Source organism: Stenella coeruleoalba (assembly GCF_951394435.1).
Source record: "Stenella coeruleoalba genome assembly, contig: scaffold_51, whole genome shotgun sequence".
NCBI classification, from domain to species: domain Eukaryota; kingdom Metazoa; phylum Chordata; class Mammalia; order Artiodactyla; family Delphinidae; genus Stenella; species Stenella coeruleoalba.
In genome coordinates, this window is record NW_027646377.1 from 1748538 (window position 1) to 1776266 (window position 27729).

Consider the following 27729-nt stretch of genomic DNA (forward strand, 5'->3'; position numbering starts at 1 on the left):
TAAGATACTTACTAGTCAGGTACATTCTTAGGCGTTTAATATGCGGTGTTGAGTCCATTTCGTTGAGCAAGGAGTAGCTCTTGTCTATTCCATATTTGGCTTAAGGAACTTTATCTGTGCTCATTTCAATCTCTGGTTTTATGCAGCACCCCAACTCACCTTTACCCTTAAGCAAGCATAAGTTGGTTTTCTAAATTTGAGACCCTGTTCTGTTCTGTAATTCAGTTCCTGTGTAGCCAAGTTTCCATTCCGTGTATTACTGATATCTTATGATGTTTCTTTTTCTGTGTGACTTATTAAAGTTAGAATCATCATACCTGAATCCACTCATTGTGCTGCTAAGGGCCTGATGACATAGATTTCATTGCTGAGTGATATTGCTTTGTAAGTGAATACCACAACTTCTTTATCCATTTTTCACTTTCTGCGATGTTGAACTTGTACTGTAAACGAGGTTCTTGTAAACAGAGGCGTCCCAAACTATAGGGTGTCTGTGTCTTTTTGATTTTAATTTCCCTAAGCTATAGGACCATAAGTGGAAGTGCCCTAGGCTCTGTTGCTTTGTTTTTTAGATGTTTCAGGAAACACCATACACTTCTCCTGAGTGTCTGTTGGCAATTTACATCCCGCCCATCAGCATAACAAGGCTCTCAGTTTTCAATGGCCTGTTGCCTTTCTGGATTTCACACTTTTTTCAGATGGCCCTTTTGACCGGGGAGAAGTGAGACTTCATTGTAGTGCAGATTTCCTTTGCAAGCTTGCTTGGTTGGCCAAAAAGGGCGTATGCGTTTTTTCCTGAATATATTCAGGAAAAAACGCATACGCCCTTTTTGGCCAAGTGCATCATTGTGGACGTTCTGCCTCTTTTCCTATGCTTTCAATGCAATTTCAGTCTACCTCCTGAAATCGGTTTCCTGCAATTCTGTCCCGCTTTCAAGTCCTCTTGGCAGCCTTACTTCAGTCTATTTTTGGACGATAGCTGTCATTTATAACTCTGCAGGTCTGTGAATTACAGTGCCCCTGAGCTCCTTTCTTCAACTCGCTTTCTTGTGAGCTGGCCGCAACACCGCAGGATGGCTTCAGGCCTTAATCTGGTTCTGGCACGGCACGCTGAGCCTTTGGTTATTTCCTCCTCCTGGTGGGAAATGAGAGTTAAATTTGCCCGTCCAGACACCTCCAGCTAGCCTCTCATTGGTTCTCACTATTCCTGTTCATCTTCCGCAGAAATTGCAAACTGTGCCAAACAGGAGGTTAAAGGCGCTGACTCTTCAAGTGTGGAGAGTGTCAGTAAAGCGTCTGGAATGTTGCACCCGAGAACCAGGGGTGGAAAACTGAGACATATTTGAACACGTCTCCCGATCAAATGGTTGATCATACTCTAGGTTCCACATGCATGTTTTAGCTGAAGGAAGAATACCTTAAATTGGGTAGCTGAAACCCGTGGAATGGGTACCATGCAATATGACTTCAAAGGGTCTTCATTAGCTCACCGAACCTCTCCAATCCTATCACTGCTGCGTTTATACCCCTGTACACATGCTTGATTCTCTTTTGGAGACATAGCAATCCATAGGTTTTACGATACTTACTAGTCAGGTACATTCTTAGGCGTTTAATATGGGGTGTTGAGTCCATTTCGTTGAGCAAGGAGTAGCTCTTGTCTATTCCATATTTGGCTTAAGGAACTTTATCTGTGCTCATTTCAATCTCTGGTTTTATGCAGCACCCCAACTCACCTTTACCCTTAAGCAAGCATAAGTTGGTTTTCTAAATTTGAGAAATTTAGAAATTTAGAAATTTCTAAATTTCTGCTGCTAAGGGCCTGATGACACAGATTTCATTGCTGAGTGATATTGCTTTGTAAGTAAATACCACAAGTTCTTTATCCATTTTTCACTTTCTGCGATGTTGAACTTGTACTGTAATCGAGGTTCTTGTAAACAGAGCCGTTCCAAACTTTGGGGTCGCTGTGTCTTTTTGATTTTAGTTTCCCTAAGCTATAGGACCATAAGTGGAAGTGCCCTAGGTTCTGTTGCTTTGTTTTTTAGATGTTTCAGGAAACACCATACACTTCTCCCAAGTGTCTGTTGGCAATTTACATCCCGCCCATCAGCATAACAAGGCTCCCAGTTCTCCATGGCCTGTCCTGCCTTTCTGGATTTTACACTTTTTTCAGATGGCCCTTTTGACCGGGGGGAAGTGAGACTTCATTGTAGTGCAGATTTCCTTTGCAAGCTTGCTTGGTTGGCCAAAAAGGGCGTATGCGTTTTTTCCTGAATATATTCAGGAAAAAACGCATACGCCCTTTTTGGCCAAGTGCATCATTGTGGACGTTCTGCCTCTTTTCCTATGCTTTCAATGCAATTCCAGTCTACCTCCTGAAATCGGTTTCCTGCAATTCTGCCCCGCTTTCAAGTCCTCTTGGCAGCCTTACTTCAGTCTATTTTTGGACGATAGCTGTCATTTATAACTCTGCAGGTTTGTGAATTACAGTGCCCCTGAGCTCCTTTCTTCAACTCGCTTTCTTGTGACCTGGCCGTAACACCGCAGGATGGCTTCAGGCCCTAATGTGGTTCCGGCACGGCATGCTGAGCCTTTGGTTATTTCCTCTTCCTGGTGGGAAATGAGAGTTAAATTTGCCCGTCCAGACACCTCCAGCTAGCCTCTCATTGGTTCTCGCTATTCCTGTTCATCTTCCGCAGAAATTGCAAACTGGGCCAAACAGGAGGTTAAAGGGACTGACTCTCCAAGTCGGGAGAGTGTTAGTAAAGCGTCTGGAATGTTGCACCTGAGTACCAGGGGAGCAAAACTGAGACATATTTGAACACGACTCCCGTTCACATGGTTGATCATACTCTGGGTTCCACATGCATGTTTTAGCTGAAGGAAGAATACCTTAAACCTGGAGAGTTGAGACCCGTGTAATGGGTACCATGCAATATGACTTCAAAGGGTCTTCATTTGCTCACCGAACCTCTCCAATCCTATCACTGCTGCGTTTATGCCCCTGTACACATGCTTGATTCTCTTTCGGAGACATAGCAATCCATAGGTTTTAAGATACTTACTAGTCAGGTACATTCTTAGGCGTTTAATATGGGGTTTTGAATCCATTTCGTTGAGCAAGGAGTAGCTCTTTTCTATTCCATATTTGGCTTAAGGAACTTTATCTGTGCTCATTTCAATCTCTGGTTTTATGCAGCACCCCAACTCACCTTTACCCTTAAGCAAGCATAAGTTGTTTTTCTAAATTTGAAACCCTGTTCTGTTCTGTAATTCAGTTCCTGTGTAGCCAAGTTTACATTCCGTGTATTACTGATACCTTATGATGTTTCTTTTTCTGTGTGACTTATTTCAGTTAGAATCATCATACCTGAATCCACTCATTGTGCTGCTAAGGGCCTGATGACATAGATTTCATTGCTGAGTGATATTGCTTTGTAAGTAAATACCCCAACTTCTTTATCCATTTTTCACTTTCTGCGATGTTGAACTTGTACTGTAAACGAGGTTCTTGTAAACAGAGGCGTCCCAAACTTTGGGGTGGCTGTGTCTTTTTGATTTTAATTTCCCTAAGCTATAGGACCATAAGTGGAAGTGCCCTAGGCTCTGCTGCTTTGTTTTTTAGATGTTTCAGGAAACACCATACACTTCTCCCGAGTGGTTGTTGGCAATTTACATCCCGCCCATCAGCATAACAAGGCTCCCAGTTCTCCATGGCCTGTCCTGCCTTTCTGGATTTTACACTTTTTTCAGATGGCCCTTTTGACCGGGGGGAAGTGAGACTTCATTGTAGTGCAGATTTCCTTTGCAAGCTTGCTTGGTTGGCCAAAAAGGGCGTATGCGTTTTTTCCTGAATATATTCAGGAAAAAACGCATACGCCCTTTTTGGCCAAGTGCATCATTGTGGACGTTCTGCCTCTTTTCCTATGCTTTCAATGCAATTCCAGTCTACCTCCTGAAATCGGTTTCCTGCAATTCTGCCCCGCTTTCAAGTCCTCTTGGCAGCCTTACTTCAGTCTATTTTTGGACGATAGCTGTCATTTATAACTCTGCAGTTTTGTGAATTACAGTGCCCCTGAGCTCCTTTCTTCAACTCGCTTTCTTTTGAGCTGGCCGCAACACCGCAGGATGGCTACAGGCCCTAATCTGGTTCCGGCACGGCACGCTGAGCCTTTGGTTAATTCCTCTTCCTGGTGGGAAATGAGAGTTAAATTTGCCCGTCCAGACACCTCCAGCTAGCCTCTAATTGGTTCTCGCTATTCCTGTTCATCTTCTGCAGAAATTGCAAACTGGGCCAAACAGGAGGTTAAAGGGACTGACTCTGCAAGTCTGGAGAGTGTTAGTAAAGCGTCTGGAATGTTGCACCCGAGTACCAGGGTACGAAAACTGAGACATATTTGAACACGTCTCCCGATCACATGGTTGATCATACTCTAGGTTCCACATGCATGTTTTAGCTGAAGGAAGAATACCTTAAATCTGGGTAGTTGAAACCCGTGGAATGGGTACCATGCAATATGACTTCAAAGGGTCTTCATTTGCTCACCGAACCTCTCCAATCCTATCACTGCTGCGTTTATGCCCCTGTTCACATGCTTGATTCTCTTTCGGAGACATAGCAATCCATAGGTTTTAAGATACTTACTAGTCAGGTACATTCTTACGCGTTTAATATGCGGTGTTGAGTCCATTTCGTTGAGCAAGGAGTAGCTCTTGTCTATTCCATATTTGGCTTAAGGAACTTTATCTGTGCTCATTTCAATCTCTGGTTTTATGCAGCACCCCAACTCACCTTTCCCCTTAAGCAAGAATAAGTTGGTTTTCTAAATTTGAGACCCTGTTCTGTTCTGTAATTCAGTTCCTGTGTAGCCAAGTTTACATTCCGTGTATTACTGATACCTTATGATGTTTCTTTTTCTGTGTGACTTATTTCAGTTAGAATCATCATACCTGAATCCACTCATTGTGCTGCTAAGGGCCTGATGACACAGATTTCATTGCTGAGTGATATTGCTTTGTAAGTAAATACTACAACTTCTTTATCCATTTTTCACTTTCTGCGATGTTGAACTTGTACTGTAAACGAGGTTCTTGTAAACAGAGGCGTCCCAAACTTTGGGGTGGCTGTGTCTTTTTGATTTTAATTTCCCTAATCTATAGGACCATAAGTGGAAGTGCCCTAGTTTCTGTTGCTTTGTTTTTTAGATGTTTCAGGAAACACCATACACTTCTCCAGAGTGGTTTTTGGCAATTTACATCCCGCCCATCAGCATAACAAGGCTCCCAGTTCTCCATGGCTTGTCCTGCCTTTCTGGATTTTACACTTTTTTCAGATGGCCCTTTTGACCGGGGGGAAGTGAGACTTCATTGTAGTGCAGATTTCCTTTGCAAGCTTGCTTGGTTGGCCAAAAAGGGCGTATGCGTTTTTTCCTGAATATATTCAGGAAAAAACGCATACGCCCTTTTTGGCCAAGTGCATCATTGTGGACGTTCTGCCTCTTTTCCTATGCTTTCAATGCAATTCCAGTCTACCTCCTGAAATCGGGTTCCTGCAATTCTGCCCAACATTCAAGTCCTCTTGGCAGCCTTACTTCAGTATATTTTTGGACGATAGCTGTCATTTATAACTCTGCAGGTTTGTGAATTACAGTGCCCCTGAGCTCCTTTCTTCAACTCGCTTTCTTGTGACCTGGCCGCAACACCGCAGGATGGCTTCAGGCCCTAATCTGGTTCCGGCACGGCACGCTGAGCCTTTGGTTATTTCCTCTTCCTGGTGGGAAATGAGAGTTAAATTTGCCCGTCCAGACACCTCCAGCTAGCCTCTCATTGGTTCTCGCTATTCCTGTTCATCTTCCGCAGAAATTGCAAACTGGGCCAAACAGGAGGTTAAAGGCGCTCACTCTCCAAGTGGGGAGAGTGTTAGTAAAGCGTCTGGAATGTTGCACCCGAATACCAGGGTACGAAAACTGAGACATATTTGAACACGTCTCCCGATCACATGGTTGATCATACTCTAGGTTCCACATACATGTTTTAGCTGAAGGAAGAATACCTTAAACCTGGGTAGTTGAAACCCGTGGAATGGGTACCATGCAATATGACTTCAAAGGGTCTTCATTTGCTCACCGAACCTCTCCAATCCTATCACTGCTGCGTTTATGCCGCTGTACACATGCTTGATTCTCTTTTGGAGACATAGCCATCCATAGGTTTTACGATACTTACTAGTCAGGTACATTCTTAGGCGTTTAATATGCGGTGTTGAGTCCATTTCATTGAGCAAGGAGTAGCTCTTGTCTATTCCATATTTGGCTTAAGGAACTTTATCTGTGCTCATTTCAATCTCTGGTTTTATGCAGCACCCCAACTCACCTTTACCCTTAAGCAAGCATAAGTTGTTTTTCTAAATTTGAGACCCTGTTCTGTTCTGTAATTCAGTTCCTGTGTAGCCAAGTTTACATTCCATGTATTACTGATATCTTATGATGTTTCTTTTTCTGTGTGACTTATTTCAGTTAGAATCATCATACCTGAATCCACTCATTGTGCTGCTAAGGGCCTGATGACACAGATTTCATTGCTGAGTTGTATTGCTTTGTAAGTAAATACCACAACTTTTTTATCCATTTTTCACTTTCTGCGATGTTGAACTTGTACTGTAAACGAGGTTCTTGTAAACGGAGCCTTTTGAAACTTTGGGGTGGCTGTGTCTTTTTGATTTTAAATTCCCTAAGCTATAGGACCATAAGTGGAAGTGCCCTAGGCTCTGTTGCTTTGTTTTTTAGATGTTTCAGGAAACACCATACACTTCTCCCGAGTGGTTGTTGGCAATTTACATCCCGCCCTTCAGCATAACAAGGCTCCCAGTTCTCCATGGCCTGTCCTGCCTTTCTGGATTTTACACTTTTTTCAGATGGCCCTTTTGACTGGGGGGAAGTGAGACTTCATTGTAGTGCAGATTTCCTTTGCAAGCTTGCTTGGTTGGCCAAAAAGGGTGTATGCGTTTTTTCCTGAATATATTCAGGAAAAAATGCATATGCACTTTTTGGCCAAGTGCATCATTGTGGACGTTCTGCCTCTTTTCCTATGCTTTCAATGCAATTGCAGTCTACCTCCTGAAATCGATTTCCTGCAATTCTGCCCCGCTTTCAAGTCCTCTTGGCAGCCTTACTTCAGTCTATTTTTGGACGATAGCTGTCATTTATAACTCTGCAGGTTTGTGAATTACAGTGCCCCTGAGCTCCTTTCTTCAACTCGATTTCTTTTGAGCTGGCCGCAACACCGCAGGATGGCTTCAGGCCCTAATCTGGTTCCGGCACGGCACACTGAGCCTTTGGTTATTTCCTCTTCCTGGTGGGAAATGAGAGTTAAATTTGCCCGTCCAGACACCTCCAGCTAGCCTCTCATTGGTTCTCGCTATTCCTGTTCATCTTCCGCAGAAATTGCAAACTGGGCCAAACAGGAGTTTAAAGGCGCTGACTCTCCAAGTGGGGAGAGTGTTAGTAAAGCGTCTGGAATGTTGCACGCGAGTACCAGGGGAGGAAAACTGAGACATATTTGAACACGTCTCCCGTTCACATGGTTGATCATACTTGGGTTCCACATGCATGTTTTAGCTGAAGGAAGAATACCTTAAACCTGGAGAGTTGAGACCCGTGTAATGGGTACCATGCAATATGACTTCAAAGGGTCTTCATTTGCTCACCGAACCTCTCCAATCCTATCACTGCTGCGTTTATGCCCCTGTACACATGCTTGCTTCTCTTTTGGAGACATAGCAATCCATAGGTTTTACGATACTTACTAGTCAGGTACATTCTTAGGCGTTTAATATGCGGTGTTGAGTCCATTTCGTTGAGCAAGGAGTAGCTCTTGTCAATTCCATATTTGACTTAAGGAACTTTATCTGTGCTCATTTCAATCTCTGGTTTTATGCAGCACCCCAACTCACCTTTCCCCTTAAGCAAGCATAAGTTGGTTTTCTAAATTTGAGACGCTTTTCTGTTCTGTAATTCAGTTCCTGTGTAGCCAAGTTTACATTCCGTGTATTACTGATATCTTATGATGTTTCTTTTTCTGTGTGACTTATTTCAGTTAGAATCATCATACCTCAACCCACTCATTGTGATGCTAAGGGCCTGATGACATAGATTTCATTGCTGAGTGATATTGCTTTGTAAGTAAATACCACAACTTCTTTATCCATTTTTCACTTTCTGCGATGTTGAACTTGTACTGTAATCGAGGTTCTTGTAAACAGAGGCGTCCCAAACTTTGGGGTGGCTGTGTCTTTTTGATTTAAAATTCCCTAAGCTATAGGACCATAAGTGGAAGTGCCCTAGGCTCTGTTGCTTTGTTTTTTAGATGTTTCAGGAAACACCATACACTTCTCCCAAGTGGTTGTTGGCAATTTACATCCCGCCCTTCAGCATAACAAGGCTCCCAGTTCTCCATGGCCTGTCCTGCCTTTCTGGATTTTACACTTTTTTCAGATGGCCCTTTTGACCGGGGGGAAGTGAGACTTCATTGTAGTGCAGATTTCCTTTGCAAGCTTGCTTGGTTGGCCAAAAAGGGCGTATGCGTTTTTTCCTGAATATATTCAGGAAAAAACGCATACGCCCTTTTTGGCCAAGTGCATCATTGTGGACGTTCTGCCTCTTTTCCTATGCTTTCAATGCAATTCCAGTCTACCTCCTGAAATCGGTTTCCTGCAATTCTGCCCCGCTTTCAAGTCCTCTTGGCAGCCTTACTTCAGTATATTTTTGGACGATAGCTGTCATTTATAACTCTGCAGGTTTGTGAATTACAGTGCCCCTGAGCTCCTTTCTTCAACTCGCTTTCTTGTGACCTGGCCGCAACACCGCAGGATGGCTTCAGGCCCTAATCTTGTTCCGGCACGACACACTGAGCCTTTGGTTATTTCCTCTTACTGGTGGGAAATGAGAGTTAAATTTGCCCGTCCAGACACCTCCAGCTAGTCTCTCATTGGTTCTCGCTATTCCTGTTCATCTTCCGCAGAAATTGCAAACTGGGCCAAACAGGAGGTTAAAGGCGCTGACTCTCCTAGTGGGGAGAGTGTTAGTAAAGCATCTGGAATGTTGCACCCGAGTACCAGGGCAGGAAAACTGAGATATATTTGAACACGTCTCCCGTTCACATGGTTGATCATACTTGGGTTCCACATGCATGTTTTAGCTGAAGGAAGAATACCTTAAACCTGGGTAGTTGAAACCCGTGGAATGGGTACCATGCAATATGACTTCAAAGGGTCTTCATTTGCTCACCGAACCTCTCCAATCCTATCACTGCTGCGTTTATGCCCCTGTACGCATCCTTGATTCCCTTTCGGAGACATAGCAATCCATAGGTTTTAAGATACTTACTAGTCAGGTACATTCTTAGGCGTTTAATATGCAGTGTTGAGTCCATTTCGTTGAGCAAGGAGTAGCTCTTGTCTATTCCATATTTGGCTTAAGGAACTTTATCTGTGCTCATTTCAATCTCTGGTTTTATGCAGCACCCCAACTCACCTTTACCCTTAAGCAAGCATAAGTTGGTTTTCTAAATTTGAGACCCTGTTCTGTTCTGTAATTCAGTTCCTGTGTAGCCAAGTTTCCATTCCGTGTATTACTGATATCTTATGTTGTTTCTTTTTCTGTGTGACTTATTTCAGTTAGAATCATCATACCTGAATCCACTCATTGTGCTGCTAAGGGCCTGATGACATAGATTTCATTGCTGAGTGATATTGCTTTGTAAGTAAATACCACAACTTCTTTATCCATTTTTCACTTTCTGCGATGTTGAACTTGTACTGTAAACGAGGTTCTTGTAAACAGAGGCGTCCCAAACTTTGGGGTGGCTGTGTCTTTTTGATTTTAATTTCCCTAAGCTATAGGACCATAAGTGGAAGTGCCCTAGGCTCTGTTGCTTTGTTTTTTAGATCTTTCAGGAAACACCATACACTTTTCCTTAGTGTCTGTTGGCAATTTACATCCCGCCCTTCAGCATAACAAGGCTCCCAGTTCTCCATGGCCTGTCCTGCCTTTCTGGATTTTACACTTTTTTCAGATTGCCCTTTTGACCGGGGAGAAGTGAGACTTCATTGTAGTGCAGATTTCCTTTGCAAGCTTACTTGGTTGGCCAAAAAGGGCGTATGCGTTTTTTCCTGAATATATTCAGGAAAAAACGCATACGCCCTTTTTGGCCAAGTGCATCATTGTGGACGTTCTGCCTCTTTTCCTATGCTTTCAATGCAATTCCAGTCTACCTCCTGAAATCGATTTCCTGCAATTCTGCCCCGCTTTCAAGTCCTCTTGGCAGCCTTACTTCAGTCTATTTTTGGACGATAGCTGTCATTTATAACTCTGCAGGTTTGTGAATTACAGTGCCCCTGAGCTCCTTTCTTCAACTCGCTTTCTTGTGACCTGGCCGTAACACCGCAGGATGGCTTCAGGCCCTAATCTGGTTCCGGCCCGGCATGCTGAGCCTTTGGTTAATTCCTCTTCCTGGTGGGAAATGAGAGTTAAATTTGCCCGTCCAGACACCTCCAGCTAGCCTCTCATTGGGTCTCGCTATTCCTGTTCATCTTCCGCAGAAATTGCAACCTGGGCCAAACAGGAGGTTAAAGGGACTGACTCTCCAAGTCGGGAGAGTGTTAGTAAAGCGTCTGGAATGTTGCACCCGAGTACCAGGGGAGGAAAACTGAGACATATTTGAACACGACTCCCGTTCACATGGTTGATCATACTCTAGGTTCCACATGCATGTTTTAGCTGAAGGAAGAATACCTTAAACCTGGGTAGTTGAAACCCGTGGAATGGGTACCATGCAATATGACTTCAAAGGGTCTTCATTTGCTCACGAACCTCTCCAATCCTATCACTGCTGCGTTTATGACCCTGTACACATGCTTGATTCTCTTTCGGAGACATAACAATCCATAGGTTTTAAGATACTTACTAGTCAGGTACATTCTTAGACGTTCAATATGCGGTGTTGAGTCCATTTCGTTGAGCAAGGAGTAGCTCTTGTCTATTCCATATTTGGCTTAAAGAACTTTATCTGTGCTCATTTCAATCTCTGGTTTTATGCAGCACCCCAACTCACCTTTACCCTTAAGCAAGCATAAGTTGGTTTTCTAAATTTGAGACCCTGTTCTGTTCTGTAATTCAGTTCCTGTGTAGCCAAGTTTACATTCCGTGTATTACTGATATCTTATGATGTTTCTTTTTCTGTGTGACTTATTTCAGTTAGAATCATCATACCTGAATCCACTCATTGTGCTGCTAAGGGCCTGATGACATAGATTTCATTGCTGAGTGATATTGCTTTGTAAGTGAATACCACAACTTCTTTATCCATTTTTCACTTTCTGCGATGTTGAACTTGTACTGTAAACGAGGTTCTTGTAAACGGAGCCTTTCGAAACTTTGGGGTGGCTGTGTCTTTTTGATTTTAATTTCCCTAAGCTATAGGACCATAAGTGGAAGTGCCCTAGGCTCTGTTGCTTTGTTTTTTAGATGTTTCAGGAAACACCATACACTTCTCCCGAGTGGTTGTTGGCAATTTACATCCCGCCCTTCAGCATAACAAGGCTCCCAGTTCTCCATGGCCTGTCCTGCCTTTCTGGATTTTACACTTTTTTCAGATGGCCCTTTTGACTGGGGGGAAGTGAGACTTCATTGTAGTGCAGATTTCCTTTGCAAGCTTGCTTGGTTGGCCAAAAAGGGTGTATGCGTTTTTTCCTGCATATATTCAGGAAAAAATGCATACGCACTTTTTGGCCAAGTGCATCATTGTGGACGTTCTGCCTCTTTTCCTATGCTTTCAATGCAATTGCAGTCTACCTCCTGAAATCGATTTCCTGCAATTCTGCCCCGCTTTCAAGTCCTCTTGGCAGCCTTACTTCAGTCTATTTTTGGACGATAGCTGTCATTTATAACTCTGCAGGTTTGTGAATTACAGTGCCCCTGAGCTCCTTTCTTCAACTCGATTTCTTTTGAGCTGGCCGCAACACCGCAGGATGGCTTCAGGCCCTAATCTGGTTCCGGCACGGCACACTGAGCCTTTGGTTATTTCCTCTTCCTGGTGGGAAATGAGAGTTAAATTTGCCCGTCCAGACACCTCCAGCTAGCCTCTCATTGGTTCTCGCTATTCCTGTTCATCTTCCGCAGAAATTGCAAACTGGGCCAAACAGGAGGTTAAAGGGACTGACTCTCCAAGTGGGGAGAGTGTTAGTAAAGCGTCTGGAATGTTGCACGCGAGTACCAGGGGAGGAAAACTGAGACATATTTGAACACGTCTCCCGTTCACATGGTTGATCATACTTGGGTTCCACATGCATGTTTTAGCTGAAGGAAGAATACCTTAAACCTGGAGAGTTGAGACCCGTGTAATGGGTACCATGCAATATGACTTCAAAGGGTCTTCATTTGCTCACCGAACCTCTCCAATCCTATCACTGCTGCGTTTATGCCCCTGTACACATGCTTGCTTCTCTTTTGGAGACATAGCAATCCATAGGTTTTACGATACTTACTAGTCAGGTACATTCTTAGGCGTTTAATATGCGGTGTTGAGTCCATTTCGTTGAGCAAGGAGTAGCTCTTGTCAATTCCATATTTGACTTAAGGAACTTTATCTGTGCTCATTTCAATCTCTGGTTTTATGCAGCACCCCAACTCACCTTTCCCCTTAAGCAAGCATAAGTTGGTTTTCTAAATTTGAGACGCTTTTCTGTTCTGTAATTCAGTTCCTGTGTAGCCAAGTTTACATTCCGTGTATTACTGATATCTTATGATGTTTCTTTTTCTGTGTGACTTATTTCAGTTAGAATCATCATACCTGAACCCACTCATTGTGATGCTAAGGGCCTGATGACATAGATTTCATTGCTGAGTGATATTGCTTTGTAAGTAAATACCACAACTTTTTTATCCATTTTTCACTTTCTGTGATGTTGAACTTGTACTGTAAACGAGGTTCTTGTAAACAGAGCCGTTCCAAACTTTGGGGTGGCTGTGTCTTTTTGATTTTAAATTGCCTAAGCTATAGGACCATAAGTGGAAGTGCCCTAGGCTCTGTTGCTTTGTTTTTTAGATCTTTCAGGAAACACCATACACTTCTCCCTAGTGGTTGTTGGCAATTTACATCCCGCCCTTCAGCATAACAAGGCTCCCAGTTCTCCATGGCCTGTCCTGCCTTTCTGGATTTTACACTTTTTTCAGATGGCCCTTTTGACCGGGGAGAAGTGAGACTTCATTGTAGTGCAGATTTCCTTTGCAAGCTTACTTGGTTGGCCAAAAAGGGCGTATGCGTTTTTTCCTGAATATATTCAGGAAAAAACGCATAGGCCCTTTTTGGCCAAGTGCATCATTGTGGACGTTCTGCCTCTTTTCCTATGCTTTCAATGCAATTCCAGTCTACCTCCTGAAATCGGTTTCCTGCAATTCTGCCCCGCTTTCAAGTCCTCTTGGCAGCCTTACTTCAGTCTATTTTTGGACGATAGCTGTCATTTATAACTCTGCATGTTTGTGAATTACAGTGCCCCTGAGCTCCTTTCTTCAACTCGCTTTCTTGTGACCTGGCCGTAACACCGCAGGATGGCTTCAGGCCCTAATCTGGTTCCGGCCCGGCATGCTGAGCCTTTGGTTAATTCCTCTTCCTGGTGGGAAATGAGAGTTAAATTTGCCCGTCCAGACACCTCCAGCTAGCCTCTCATTGGGTCTCGCTATTCCTGTTCATCTTCCGCAGAAATTGCAAACTGGGCCAAACAGGAGGTTAAAGGGACTGACTCTCCAAGTCGGGAGAGTGTTAGTAAAGCGTCTGGAATGTTGCACCCGAGTACCAGGGGAGGAAAACTGAGACATATTTGAACACGACTCCCGTTCACATGGTTGATCATACTCTAGGTTCCACATGCATGTTTTAGCTGAAGGAAGAATACCTTAAACCTGGGTAGTTGAAACCCGTGGAATGGGTACCATGCAATATGACTTCAAAGGGTCTTCATTTGCTCACGAACCTCTCCAATCCTATCACTGCTGCGTTTATGACCCTGTACACATGCTTGATTCTCTTTCGGAGACATAACAATCCATAGGTTTTAAGATACTTACTAGTCAGGTACATTCTTAGACGTTCAATATGCGGTGTTGAGTCCATTTCGTTGAGCAAGGAGTAGCTCTTGTCTATTCCATATTTGGCTTAAAGAACTTTATCTGTGCTCATTTCAATCTCTGGTTTTATGCAGCACCCCAACTCACCTTTACCCTTAAGCAAGCATAAGTTGGTTTTCTAAATTTGAGACCCTGTTCTGTTCTGTAATTCAGTTCCTGTGTAGCCAAGTTTACATTCCGTGTATTACTGATATCTTATGATGTTTCTTTTTCTGTGTGACTTATTTCAGTTAGAATCATCATACCTGAATCCACTCATTGTGCTGCTAAGGGCCTGATGACATAGATTTCATTGCTGAGTGATATTGCTTTGTAAGTGAATACCACAACTTCTTTATCCATTTTTCACTTTCTGCGATGTTGAACTTGTACTGTAAACGAGGTTCTTGTAAACGGAGCCTTTCGAAACTTTGGGGTGGCTGTGTCTTTTTGATTTTAATTTCCCTAAGCTATAGGACCATAAGTGGAAGTGCCCTAGGCTCTGTTGCTTTGTTTTTTAGATGTTTCAGGAAACACCATACACTTCTCCCGAGTGGTTGTTGGCAATTTACATCCCGCCCTTCAGCATAACAAGGCTCCCAGTTCTCCATGGCCTGTCCTGCCTTTCTGGATTTTACACTTTTTTCAGATGGCCCTTTTGACTGGGGGGAAGTGAGACTTCATTGTAGTGCAGATTTCCTTTGCAAGCTTGCTTGGTTGGCCAAAAAGGGTGTATGCGTTTTTTCCTGCATATATTCAGGAAAAAATGCATACGCACTTTTTGGCCAAGTGCATCATTGTGGACGTTCTGCCTCTTTTCCTATGCTTTCAATGCAATTGCAGTCTACCTCCTGAAATCGATTTCCTGCAATTCTGCCCCGCTTTCAAGTCCTCTTGGCAGTCTTACTTCAGTCTATTTTTGGACGATAGCTGTCATTTATAACTCTGCAGGTTTGTGAATTACAGTGCCCCTGAGCTCCTTTCTTCAACTCGATTTCTTTTGAGCTGGCCGCAACACCGCAGGATGGCTTCAGGCCCTAATCTGGTTCCGGCACGGCACACTGAGCCTTTGGTTATTTCCTCTTCCTGGTGGGAAATGAGAGTTAAATTTGCCCGTCCAGACACCTCCAGCTAGCCTCTCATTGGTTCTCGCTATTCCTGTTCATCTTCCGCAGAAATTGCAAACTGGGCCAAACAGGAGGTTAAAGGGACTGACTCTCCAAGTGGGGAGAGTGTTAGTAAAGCGTCTGGAATGTTGCACGCGAGTACCAGGGGAGGAAAACTGAGACATATTTGAACACGTCTCCCGTTCACATGGTTGATCATACTTGGGTTCCACATGCATGTTTTAGCTGAAGGAAGAATACCTTAAACCTGGAGAGTTGAGACCCGTGTAATGGGTACCATGCAATATGACTTCAAAGGGTCTTCATTTGCTCACCGAACCTCTCCAATCCTATCACTGCTGCGTTTATGCCCCTGTACACATGCTTGCTTCTCTTTTGGAGACATAGCAATCCATAGGTTTTACGATACTTACTAGTCAGGTACATTCTTAGGCGTTTAATATGCGGTGTTGAGTCCATTTCGTTGAGCAAGGAGTAGCTCTTGTCAATTCCATATTTGACTTAAGGAACTTTATCTGTGCTCATTTCAATCTCTGGTTTTATGCAGCACCCCAACTCACCTTTCCCCTTAAGCAAGCATAAGTTGGTTTTCTAAATTTGAGACGCTTTTCTGTTCTGTAATTCAGTTCCTGTGTAGCCAAGTTTACATTCCGTGTATTACTGATATCTTATGATGTTTCTTTTTCTGTGTGACTTATTTCAGTTAGAATCATCATACCTGAACCCACTCATTGTGATGCTAAGGGCCTGATGACATAGATTTCATTGCTGAGTGATATTGCTTTGTAAGTAAATACCACAACTTTTTTATCCATTTTTCACTTTCTGTGATGTTGAACTTGTACTGTAAACGAGGTTCTTGTAAACAGAGCCGTTCCAAACTTTGGGGTGGCTGTGTCTTTTTGATTTTAAATTGCCTAAGCTATAGGACCATAAGTGGAAGTGCCCTAGGCTCTGTTGCTTTGTGTTTTAGATGTTTCAGGAAACACCATACACTTCTCCCTAGTGGTTGTTGGCAATTTACATCCCGCCCTTCAGCATAACAAGGCTCCCAGTTCTCCATGGCCTGTCCTGCCTTTCTGGATTTTACACTTTTTTCAGATGGCCCTTTTGACCGGGGAGAAGTGAGACTTCATTGTAGTGCAGATTTCCTTTGCAAGCTTACTTGGTTGGCCAAAAAGGGCGTATGCGTTTTTTCCTGAATATATTCAGGAAAAAACGCATAGGCCCTTTTTGGCCAAGTGCATCATTGTGGACGTTCTGCCTCTTTTCCTATGCTTTCAATGCAATTCCAGTCTACCTCCTGAAATCGGTTTCCTGCAATTCTGCCCCGCTTTCAAGTCCTCTTGGCAGCCTTACTTCAGTCTATTTTTGGACGATAGCTGTCATTTATAACTCTGCATGTTTGTGAATTACAGTGCCCCTGAGCTCCTTTCTTCAACTCGCTTTCTTGTGACCTGGCCGTAACACCGCAGGATGGCTTCAGGCCCTAATCTGGTTCCGGCCCGGCATGCTGAGCCTTTGGTTAATTCCTCTTCCTGGTGGGAAATGAGAGTTAAATGTGCCCGTCCAGACACCTCCAGCTAGCCTCTCATTGGGTCTCGCTATTCCTGTTCATCTTCCGCAGAAATTGCAAACTGGGCCAAACAGGAGGTTAAAGGGACTGACTCTCCAAGTCGGGAGAGTGTTAGTAAAGCGTCTGGAATGTTGCACCCGAGTACCAGGGGAGGAAAACTGAGACATATTTGAACACGACTCCTGTTCACATGGTTGATCATACTCTAGGTTCCACATGCATGTTTTAGCTGAAGGAAGAATACCTTAAACCTGGGTAGTTGAAACCCGTGGAATGGGTACCATGCAATATGACTTCAAAGGGTCTTCATTTGCTCACGAACCTCTCCAATCCTATCACTGCTGCGTTTATGACCCTGTACACATGCTTGATTCTCTTTCGGAGACATAGCAATCCATAGGTTTTAAGATACTTACTAGTCAGGTACATTCTTAGACGTTTAATATGCGGTGTTGAGTCCATTTCGTTGAGCAAGGAGTATCTCTTGTCTATTCCATATTTGACTTAAGGAACTTTATCTGTGCTCATTTCAATCTCTGGTTTTATGCAGCACCCCAACTCACCTTTACCCTTAAGCAAGCATAAGATGGTTTTCTAAATTTGAGACCCTGTTCTGTTCTGTAATTCAGTTCCTGTGTAGCCAAGTTTACATTCCGTGTATTACTGATATCTTATGATGTTTCTTTTTCTGTGTGACTTATTTCAGTTAGAATCATCATACCTGAATCCACTCATTGTGCTGCTAAGGGCCTGATGACATAGATTTCATTGCTGAGTGATATTGCTTTGTAAGTGAATACCACAACTTCTTTATCCATTTTTCACTTTCTGCGATGTTGAACTTGTACTGTAAACGAGGTTCTTTAAACAGAGGCGTCCCAAACTTAGGGGTGGCTGTGTCTTTTTGATTTTAATTTCCCTAATCTATAGGACCATAAGTGGCAGTGCCCTAGGCTCTGTTGCTTTGTTTTTTAGATGTTTCAGGAAACACCATACACTTCTCCCGAGTGTCTGTTGGCAATTTACATCCCGCCCATCAGCATAACAAGGCTCCCAGTTCTCCATGGCCTGTCCTGCCTTTCTGGATTTTACACTTTTTTCAGATAGCCCTTTTGACCGGGGGGAAGTGAGACTTCATTGTAGTGCAGATTTCCTTTGCAAGCTTGCTTGGTTGGCCAAAAAGGGCGTATGCGTTTTTTCCTGAATATATTCAGGAAAAAACGCATAGGCCCTTTTTGGCCAAGTGCATCATTGTGGACGTTCTGCCTCTTTTCCTATGCTTTCAATGCAATTCCAGTCTACCTCCTGAAATCGGTTTCCTGCAATTCTGCCCCGCTTTCAAGTCCTCTTGGCAGCCTTACTTCAGTCTATTTTTGGATGATAGCTGTCATTTATAACTCTGCAGGTTTGTGAATTACAGTGCCCCTGAGCTCCTTTCTTCAACTCGCTTTCTTTTGAGCTGGCCGCAACACCACAGGATGGCTTCAGTCCCTAATCTGGTTCCGGCACGGCACGCTGAGCCTTTGGTTAATTCCTCTTCCTGGTGGGAAATGAGAGTTAAATTTGCCCATCCAGCCACCTCCAGCTAGCCTCTCATTGGTTCTCGCTATTCCTGTTCATCTTCCGCAGAAATTGGAAACTGGGCCAAACAGGAGGTTAAAGGGACTGACTCTCCAAGTCGGGAGAGTGTTAGTAAAGCGTCTGGAATGTTGCACCCGAGTACCAGGGTACGAAAACTGAGACATATTTGAACACGACTCCCGTTCACATGGTTGATCATACTCTGGGTTCCACATGCATGTTTTAGCTGAATGAAGAATACCTTAAACCTGCAGAGTTGAGACCCGTGTAATGGGTACCATGCAATATGACTTCAAAGGGTCTTCATTTGCTCACGAACCTCTCCAATCCTATCACTGCTGCGTTTATGCCCCTGTACACATGCTTGATTCTCTTTCGGAGACATAGCAATCCATAGGTTTTAAGATACTTACTAGTCAGGTACATTCTTAGGCGTTCAATATGCGGTGTTGAGTCCATTTCGTTGAGCAAGGAGTAGCTCTTGTCTATTCCATATTTGGCTTAAAGAACTTTATCTGTGCTCATTTCAATCTCTGGTTTTATGCAGCACCCCAACTCACCTTTACCCTTAAGCAAGCATAAGTTGGTTTTCTAAATTTGAGACCCTGTTCTGTTCTGTAATTCAGTTCCTGTGTAGCCAAGTTTACATTCCGTGTATTACTGATATCTTATGATGTTTCTTTTTCTGTGTGACTTATTTCAGTTAGAATCATCATACCTGAATCCACTCATTGTGCTGCTAAGGGCCTGATGACATAGATTTCATTGCTGAGTGATATTGCTTTGTAAGTGAATACCACAACTTCTTTATCCATTTTTCACTTTCTGCGATGTTGAACTTGTACTGTAAACGAGGTTCTTGTAAACGGAGCCTTTCGAAACTTTGGGGTGGCTGTGTCTTTTTGATTTTAATTTCCCTAAGCTATAGGACCATAAGTGGAAGTGCCCTAGGCTCTGTTGCTTTGTTTTTTAGATGTTTCAGGAAACACCATACACTTCTCCCGAGTGGTTGTTGGCAATTTACATCCCGCCCTTCAGCATAACAAGGCTCCCAGTTCTCCATGGCCTGTCCTGCCTTTCTGGATTTTACACTTTTTTCAGATGGCCCTTTTGACTGGGGGGAAGTGAGACTTCATTGTAGTGCAGATTTCCTTTGCAAGCTTGCTTGGTTGGCCAAAAAGGGTGTATGCGTTTTTTCCTGCATATATTCAGGAAAAAATGCATACGCACTTTTTGGCCAAGTGCATCATTGTGGACGTTCTGCCTCTTTTCCTATGCTTTCAATGCAATTGCAGTCTACCTCCTGAAATCGATTTCCTGCAATTCTGCCCCGCTTTCAAGTCCTCTTGGCAGCCTTACTTCAGTCTATTTTTGGACGATAGCTGTCATTTATAACTCTGCAGGTTTGTGAATTACAGTGCCCCTGAGCTCCTTTCTTCAACTCGATTTCTTTTGAGCTGGCCGCAACACCGCAGGATGGCTTCAGGCCCTAATCTGGTTCCGGCACGGCACACTGAGCCTTTGGTTATTTCCTCTTCCTGGTGGGAAATGAGAGTTAAATTTGCCCGTCCAGACACCTCCAGCTAGCCTCTAATTGGTTCTCGCTATTCCTGTTCATCTTCCGCAGAAATTGCAAACTGGGCCAAACAGGAGGTTAAAGGGACTGACTCTCCAAGTGGGGAGAGTGTTAGTAAAGCGTCTGGAATGTTGCACGCGAGTACCAGGGGAGGAAAACTGAGACATATTTGAACACGTCTCCCGTTCACATGGTTGATCATACTTGGGTTCCACATGCATGTTTTAGCTGAAGGAAGAATACCTTAAACCTGGAGAGTTGAGACCCGTGTAATGGGTACCATGCAATATGACTTCAAAGGGTCTTCATTTGCTCACCGAACCTCTCCAATCCTATCACTGCTGCGTTTATGCCCCTGTACACATGCTTGCTTCTCTTTTGGAGACATAGCAATCCATAGGTTTTACGATACTTACTAGTCAGGTACATTCTTAGGCGTTTAATATGCGGTGTTGAGTCCATTTCGTTGAGCAAGGAGTAGCTCTTGTCAATTCCATATTTGACTTAAGGAACTTTATCTGTGCTCATTTCAATCTCTGGTTTTATGCAGCACCCCAACTCACCTTTCCCCTTAAGCAAGCATAAGTTGGTTTTCTAAATTTGAGACGCTTTTCTGTTCTGTAATTCAGTTCCTGTGTAGCCAAGTTTACATTCCGTGTATTACTGATATCTTATGATGTTTCTTTTTCTGTGTGACTTATTTCAGTTAGAATCATCATACCTGAACCCACTCATTGTGATGCTAAGGGCCTGATGACATAGATTTCATTGCTGAGTGATATTGCTTTGTAAGTAAATACCACAACTTTTTTATCCATTTTTCACTTTCTGTGATGTTGAACTTGTACTGTAAACGAGGTTCTTGTAAACAGAGCCGTTCCAAACTTTGGGGTGGCTGTGTCTTTTTGATTTTAAATTGCCTAAGCTATAGGACCATAAGTGGAAGTGCCCTAGGCTCTGTTGCTTTGTTTTTTAGATGTTTCAGGAAACACCATACACTTCTCCCTAGTGGTTGTTGGCAATTTACATCCCGCCCTTCAGCATAACAAGGCTCCCAGTTCTCCATGGCCTGTCCTGCCTTTCTGGATTTTACACTTTTTTCAGATGGCCCTTTTGACCGGGGAGAAGTGAGACTTCATTGTAGTGCAGATTTCCTTTGCAAGCTTACTTGGTTGGCCAAAAAGGGCGTATGCGTTTTTTCCTGAATATATTCAGGAAAAAACGCATAGGCCCTTTTTGGCCAAGTGCATCATTGTGGACGTTCTGCCTCTTTTCCTATGCTTTCAATGCAATTCCAGTCTACCTCCTGAAATCGGTTTCCTGCAATTCTGCCCCGCTTTCAAGTCCTCTTGGCAGCCTTACTTCAGTCTATTTTTGGACGATAGCTGTCATTTATAACTCTGCATGTTTGTGAATTACAGTGCCCCTGAGCTCCTTTCTTCAACTCGCTTTCTTGTGACCTGGCCGTAACACCGCAGGATGGCTTCAGGCCCTAATCTGGTTCCGGCCCGGCATGCTGAGCCTTTGGTTAATTCCTCTTCCTGGTGGGAAATGAGAGTTAAATTTGCCCGTCCAGACACCTCCAGCTAGCCTCTCATTGGGTCTCGCTATTCCTGTTAATCTTCCGCAGAAATTGCAAACTGGGCCAAACAGGAGGTTAAAGGGACTGACTCTCCAAGTCGGGAGAGTGTTAGTAAAGCGTCTGGAATGTTGCACCCGAGTACCAGGGGAGGAAAACTGAGACATATTTGAACACGACTCCTGTTCACATGGTTGATCATACTCTAGGTTCCACATGCATGTTTTAGCTGAAGGAAGAATACCTTAAACCTGGGTAGTTGAAACCCGTGGAATGGGTACCATGCAATATGACTTCAAAGGGTCTTCATTTGCTCACGAACCTCTCCAATCCTATCACTGCTGCGTTTATGACCCTGTACACATGCTTGATTCTCTTTCGGAGACATAGCAATCCATAGGTTTTAAGATACTTACTAGTCAGGTACATTCTTAGACGTTTAATATGCGGTGTTGAGTCCATTTCGTTGAGCAAGGAGTATCTCTTGTCTATTCCATATTTGGCTTAAAGAACTTTATCTGTGCTCATTTCAATCTCTGGTTTTATGCAGCACCCCAACTCACCTTTACCCTTAAGCAAGCATAAGATGGTTTTCTAAATTTGAGACCCTGTTCTGTTCTGTAATTCAGTTCCTGTGTAGCCAAGTTTACATTCCGTGTATTACTGATATCTTATGATGTTTCTTTTTCTGTGTGACTTATTTCAGTTAGAATCATCATACCTGAATCCACTCATTGTGCTGCTAAGGGCCTGATGACATAGATTTCATTGCTGAGTGATATTGCTTTGTAAGTGAATACCACAACTTCTTTATCCATTTTTCACTTTCTGCGATGTTGAACTTGTACTGTAAACGAGGTTCTTTAAACAGAGGCGTCCCAAACTTAGGGGTGGCTGTGTCTTTTTGATTTTAATTTCCCTAATCTATAGGACCATAAGTGGCAGTGCCCTAGGCTCTGTTGCTTTGTTTTTTAGATGTTTCAGGAAACACCATACACTTCTCCCGAGTGTCTGTTGGCAATTTACATCCCGCCCATCAGCATAACAAGGCTCCCAGTTCTCCATGGCCTGTCCTGCCTTTCTGGATTTTACACTTTTTTCAGATAGCCCTTTTGACCGGGGGGAAGTGAGACTTCATTGTAGTGCAGATTTCCTTTGCAAGCTTGCTTGGTTGGCCAAAAAGGGCGTATGCGTTTTTTCCTGAATATATTCAGGAAAAAACGCATAGGCCCTTTTTGGCCAAGTGCATCATTGTGGACGTTCTGCCTCTTTTCCTATGCTTTCAATGCAATTCCAGTCTACCTCCTGAAATCGGTTTCCTGCAATTCTGCCCCGCTTTCAAGTCCTCTTGGCAGCCTTACTTCAGTCTATTTTTGGATGATAGCTGTCATTTATAACTCTGCAGGTTTGTGAATTACAGTGCCCCTGAGCTCCTTTCTTCAACTCGCTTTCTTTTGAGCTGGCCGCAACACCACAGGATGGCTTCAGTCCCTAATCTGGTTCCGGCACGGCACGCTGAGCCTTTGGTTAATTCCTCTTCCTGGTGGGAAATGAGAGTTAAATTTGCCCATCCAGCCACCTCCAGCTAGCCTCTCATTGGTTCTCGCTATTCCTGTTCATCTTCCGCAGAAATTGGAAACTGGGCCAAACAGGAGGTTAAAGGGACTGACTCTCCAAGTCGGGAGAGTGTTAGTAAAGCGTCTGGAATGTTGCACCCGAGTACCAGGGTACGAAAACTGAGACATATTTGAACACGACTCCCGTTCACATGGTTGATCATACTCTGGGTTCCACATGCATGTTTTAGCTGAATGAAGAATACCTTAAACCTGCAGAGTTGAGACCCGTGTAATGGGTACCATGCAATATGACTTCAAAGGGTCTTCATTTGCTCACGAACCTCTCCAATCCTATCACTGCTGCGTTTATGCCCCTGTACACATGCTTGATTCTCTTTCGGAGACATAGCAATCCATAGGTTTTAAGATACTTACTAGTCAGGTACATTCTTAGGCGTTTAATATGCGGTGTTGAGTCCATTTCGTTGAGCAAGGAGTAGCTCTTGTCTATTCCATATTTGGCTTAAGGAACTTTATCTGTGCTCATTTCAATCTCTGGTTTTATGCAGCACCCCAACTCACCTTTCCCCTTAAGCAAGCATAAGTTGGGTTTCTAAATTTGAGACCCTGTTCTGTTCTGTAATTCAGTTCCTGTGTAGCCAAGTTTACATTCCGTGTATTACTGATATCTTATGATATTTCTTTTTCTGTGTGACTTATTTCAGTTAGAATCATCATACCTGAATCCACTCATTGTGCTGCTAAGGGCCTGATGACACAGATTTCATTGCTGAGTGATATTGCTTTGTAAGTAAATACCACAACTTCTTTATCCATTTTTCACTTTCTGCGATGTTGAACTTGTACTGTAAACGAGGTTCTTGTAAACAGAGCCGTTCCAAACTTTGGGGTGGCTGTGTCTTTTTTATTTTAATTTCCCTAAGCTATAGGACCATAAGTGGAAGTGCCCTAGGCTCTGTTGCTTTGTTTTTTAGATGTTTCAGGAAACACCATGCAGTTCTCCCGAGTGTCTGTTGGCAATTTACATCCCGCCCATCAGCATAACAAGGCTCCCAGTTCTCCATGGCCTGTCCTGCCTTTCTGGATTTTACACTTTTTTCAGATGGCCCTTTTGACTGGGGAGAAGTGAGACTTCATTGTAGTGCAGATTTCCTTTGCAAGCTTGCCTGGTTGGCCAAAAAGGGCGTATGCGTTTTTTCCTGAATATATTCAGGAAAAAACGCATACGCCCTTTTTGGCCAAGTGCATCATTGTGGACGTTCTGCCTCTTTTCCTATGCTTTCAATGCAATTCCAGTCTACCTCCTGAAATCGGTTTCCTGCAATTCTGCCCTGCTTTCAAGTCCTCTTGGCAGCCTTACTTCAGTCTATTTTTGGACGATAGCTGTCATTTATAACTCTGCAGGTTTGTGAATTACAGTGCCCCTGAGCTCCTTTCTTCAACTCGCTTTCTTGTGACCTGGCCGCAACACCGCAGGATGGCTTCAGGCCCTAATCTGCTTCCGGCACGGCACGCTGAGCCTTTGGTTATTTCCTCTTCCTGGTGGGAAATGAGAGTTAAATTTGCCCGTCCAGACACCTCCAGCTAGTCTCTCATTGGTTCTCGCTATTCCTGTTCATCTTCCGCAGAAATTGCAAACTGGGCCAAACAGGAGGTTAAAGGCGCTGACTCTCCAAGTGGGGAGAGTGTTAGTAAAGCGTCTGGAATGTAGCACCCGAGTACCAGGGGAGGAAAACTGAGACATATTTGAACACGTCTCCCATTCACATGGTTGATCATACTTGGGTTCCACATGCATGTTTTAGCTGAAGGAAGAATACCTTAAACCTGGGTAGTTGAAACCCGTGGAATGGGTACCATGCAATAAGACTTCAAAGGGTCTTCATTTGCTCACCGAACCTCTCCAATCCTATCACTGCTGCGTTTATGCCCCTGTACACATGCTTGATTCTCTTTTGGAGACATAGCAATCCATAGGTTTTACGATACTTACTAGTCAGGTACATTCTTAGGCGTTTAATATGCGGTGTTGAGTCCATTTCGTTGAGCAAGGAGTAGCTCTTGTCTATTCCATATTTGACTTAAGGAACTTTATCTGTGCTCATTTCAATCTCTGGTTTTATGCAGCACCCCAACTCACCTTTACCCTTAAGCAAGCATAAGTTGGTTTTCTAAATTTGAGACGCTGTTGTGTTCTGTAATTCAGTTCCTGTGTAGCCAAGTTTACATTCCGTGTATTACTGATATCTTATGATGTTTCTTTTTCTGTGTGACTTATTTCAGTTAGAATCATCATACCTGAACTCACTCATTGTGATGCTAAGGGCCTGATGACATAGATTTCATTGCTGAGTGATATTGCTTTGTAAGTAAATACCACAACTTCTTTATCCATTTTTCACTTTCTGCGATGTTGAACTTGTACTGTAAACGAGGTTCTTGTAAACAGAGGCGTCCCAAACTTTGGGGTGGCTGTGTCTTTTTTATTCTAAATTCCCTAAGCTATAGGACCATAAGTGGAAGTGCCCTAGGCTCTGTTGCTTTGTTTTTTAGATGTTTCAGGAAACACCATACACTTCTCCCGAGTGGTTGTAGGCAATATACATCCCGCCCTTCAGCATAACAAGGCTCCCAGTTCTCCATGGCCTGTCCTGCCTTTCTGGATTTTACACTTTTTTCAGATGGCCCTTTTGACCGGGGGGAAGTGAGACTTCATTGTAGTGCAGATTTCCTTTGCAAGATTGCTTGGTTGGCCAAAAAGGGCGTATGCGTTTTTTCCTGAATATATTCAGGAAAAAACGCATACGCCCTTTTTGGCCAAGTGCATCATTGTGGACGTTCTGCCTCTTTTCCTATGCTTTCAATGCAATTCCAGTCTACCTCCTGAAATCGGTTTCCTGCAATTCTGCCCCGCTTTCAAGTCCTCTTGGCAGCCTTACTTCAGTCTATTTTTGGACGATAGCTGTCATTTATAACTCTGCAGGTTTGTGAATTACAGTGCCCCTGAGCTCCTTTCTTCAACTCGCTTTCTTTTGAGCTGGCCGCAACACCGCAGGATGGCTTCAGGCCCTAATCTGGTTCCGGCACGGCACACTGAGCCTTTGGTTATTTCCTCTTCCTGGTGGGAAATGAGAGTTAAATTTGCCCGTCCAGACACCTCCAGCTAGTCTCTCATTGGTTCTCACTATTCCTGTTCATCTTCCGCAGATATTGCAAACTGGGCCAAACAGGAGGTTAAAGGGACTGACTCTCCAAGTGGGGAGAGTGTTAGTAAAGCGTCTGGAATGTTGCACGCGAGTACCAGGGTACGAAAACTGAGACATATTAGAACACGTCTCCCGATCACATGGTTGATCATACTCTAGGTTCCACATGCATGTTTTAGCTGAAGGAAGAATACCTTAAACCTGGGTAGTTGAAACCCGTGGAATGGGTACCATGCAATATGACTTCAAAGGGTCTTCATTTGCTCACCGAACCTCTCCAATCCTATCACTGCTGCGTTTATGCCCCTGTACGCATGCTTGATTCTCTTTCGGAGACATAGCAATCCATAGGTTTTAAGATTCTTACTAGTCAGGTACATTCTTAGGCGTTTAATATGCAGTGTTGAGTCCATTTCGTTGAGCAAGGAGTAGCTCTTGTCTATTCCATATTTGGCTTAAGGAACTTTATCTGTGCTCATTTCAATCTCTGGTTTTATGCAGCACCCCAACTCACCTTTACCCTTAAGCAAGCATAAGTTGTTTTTCTAAATTTGAGACACTGTTCTGTTTTGGAATGCAGTTCCTGTGTAGCCAAGTTTACATTCCGTGTATTACTGATATCTTATGATGTTTCTTTTTCTGTGTGACTTATTTCAGTTAGAATCATCATACCTGAATCCACTCATTGTGCTGCTAAGGGCCTGATGACACAGATTTCATTTCTGAGTGATATTGCTTTGTAAGTAAATACCACAACTTCTTTATCCATTTTTCACTTTCTGCGATGTTGAACTTGTACTGTAAACGAGGTTCTTGTAAACAGAGCCGTTCCAAACTTTGGGGTGGCTGTGTCTTTTTGATTTTAATTTCCCTAAGCTATAGGACCATAAGTGGAAGTGCCCTAGGTTCTGTTGCTTTGTTTTTTAGATGTTTCAGGAAACACCATACACTTCTCCCGAGTGGTCGTTGGCAATTTACATCCCGCCCATCAGCATAACAAGGCTCCCAGTTCTCCATGGCCTGTCCTGCCTTTCTGGATTTTACACTTTTTTCAGATGGCCCTTTTGACCGGGGGGAAGTGAGACTTCATTGTAGTGCAGATTTCCTTTGCAAGCTTGCTTGGTTGGCCAAAAAGGGCGTATGCGTTTTTTCCTGAATATATTCAGGAAAAAACGCATACGCCCTTTTTGGCCAAGTGCATCATTGTGGACGTTCTGCCTCTTTTCCTATGCTTTCAATGCAATTCCAGTCTACCTCCTGAAATCGGTTTCCTGCAATTCTGCCCCGCTTTCAAGTCCTCTTGGCAGCCTTACTTCAGTCTATTTTTGGACGATAGCTGTCA

General features: G+C 43.5%; 1 long non-coding RNA gene across 1 annotated transcript in view; it reads left to right on the top strand.

Moving 5' to 3' along the window:
* The window catches only part of LOC307181144, a 902340-nt gene that overhangs the window by 708158 nt on the left and 166453 nt on the right, over positions 1-27729 (top strand). The window lies entirely within an intron of this gene.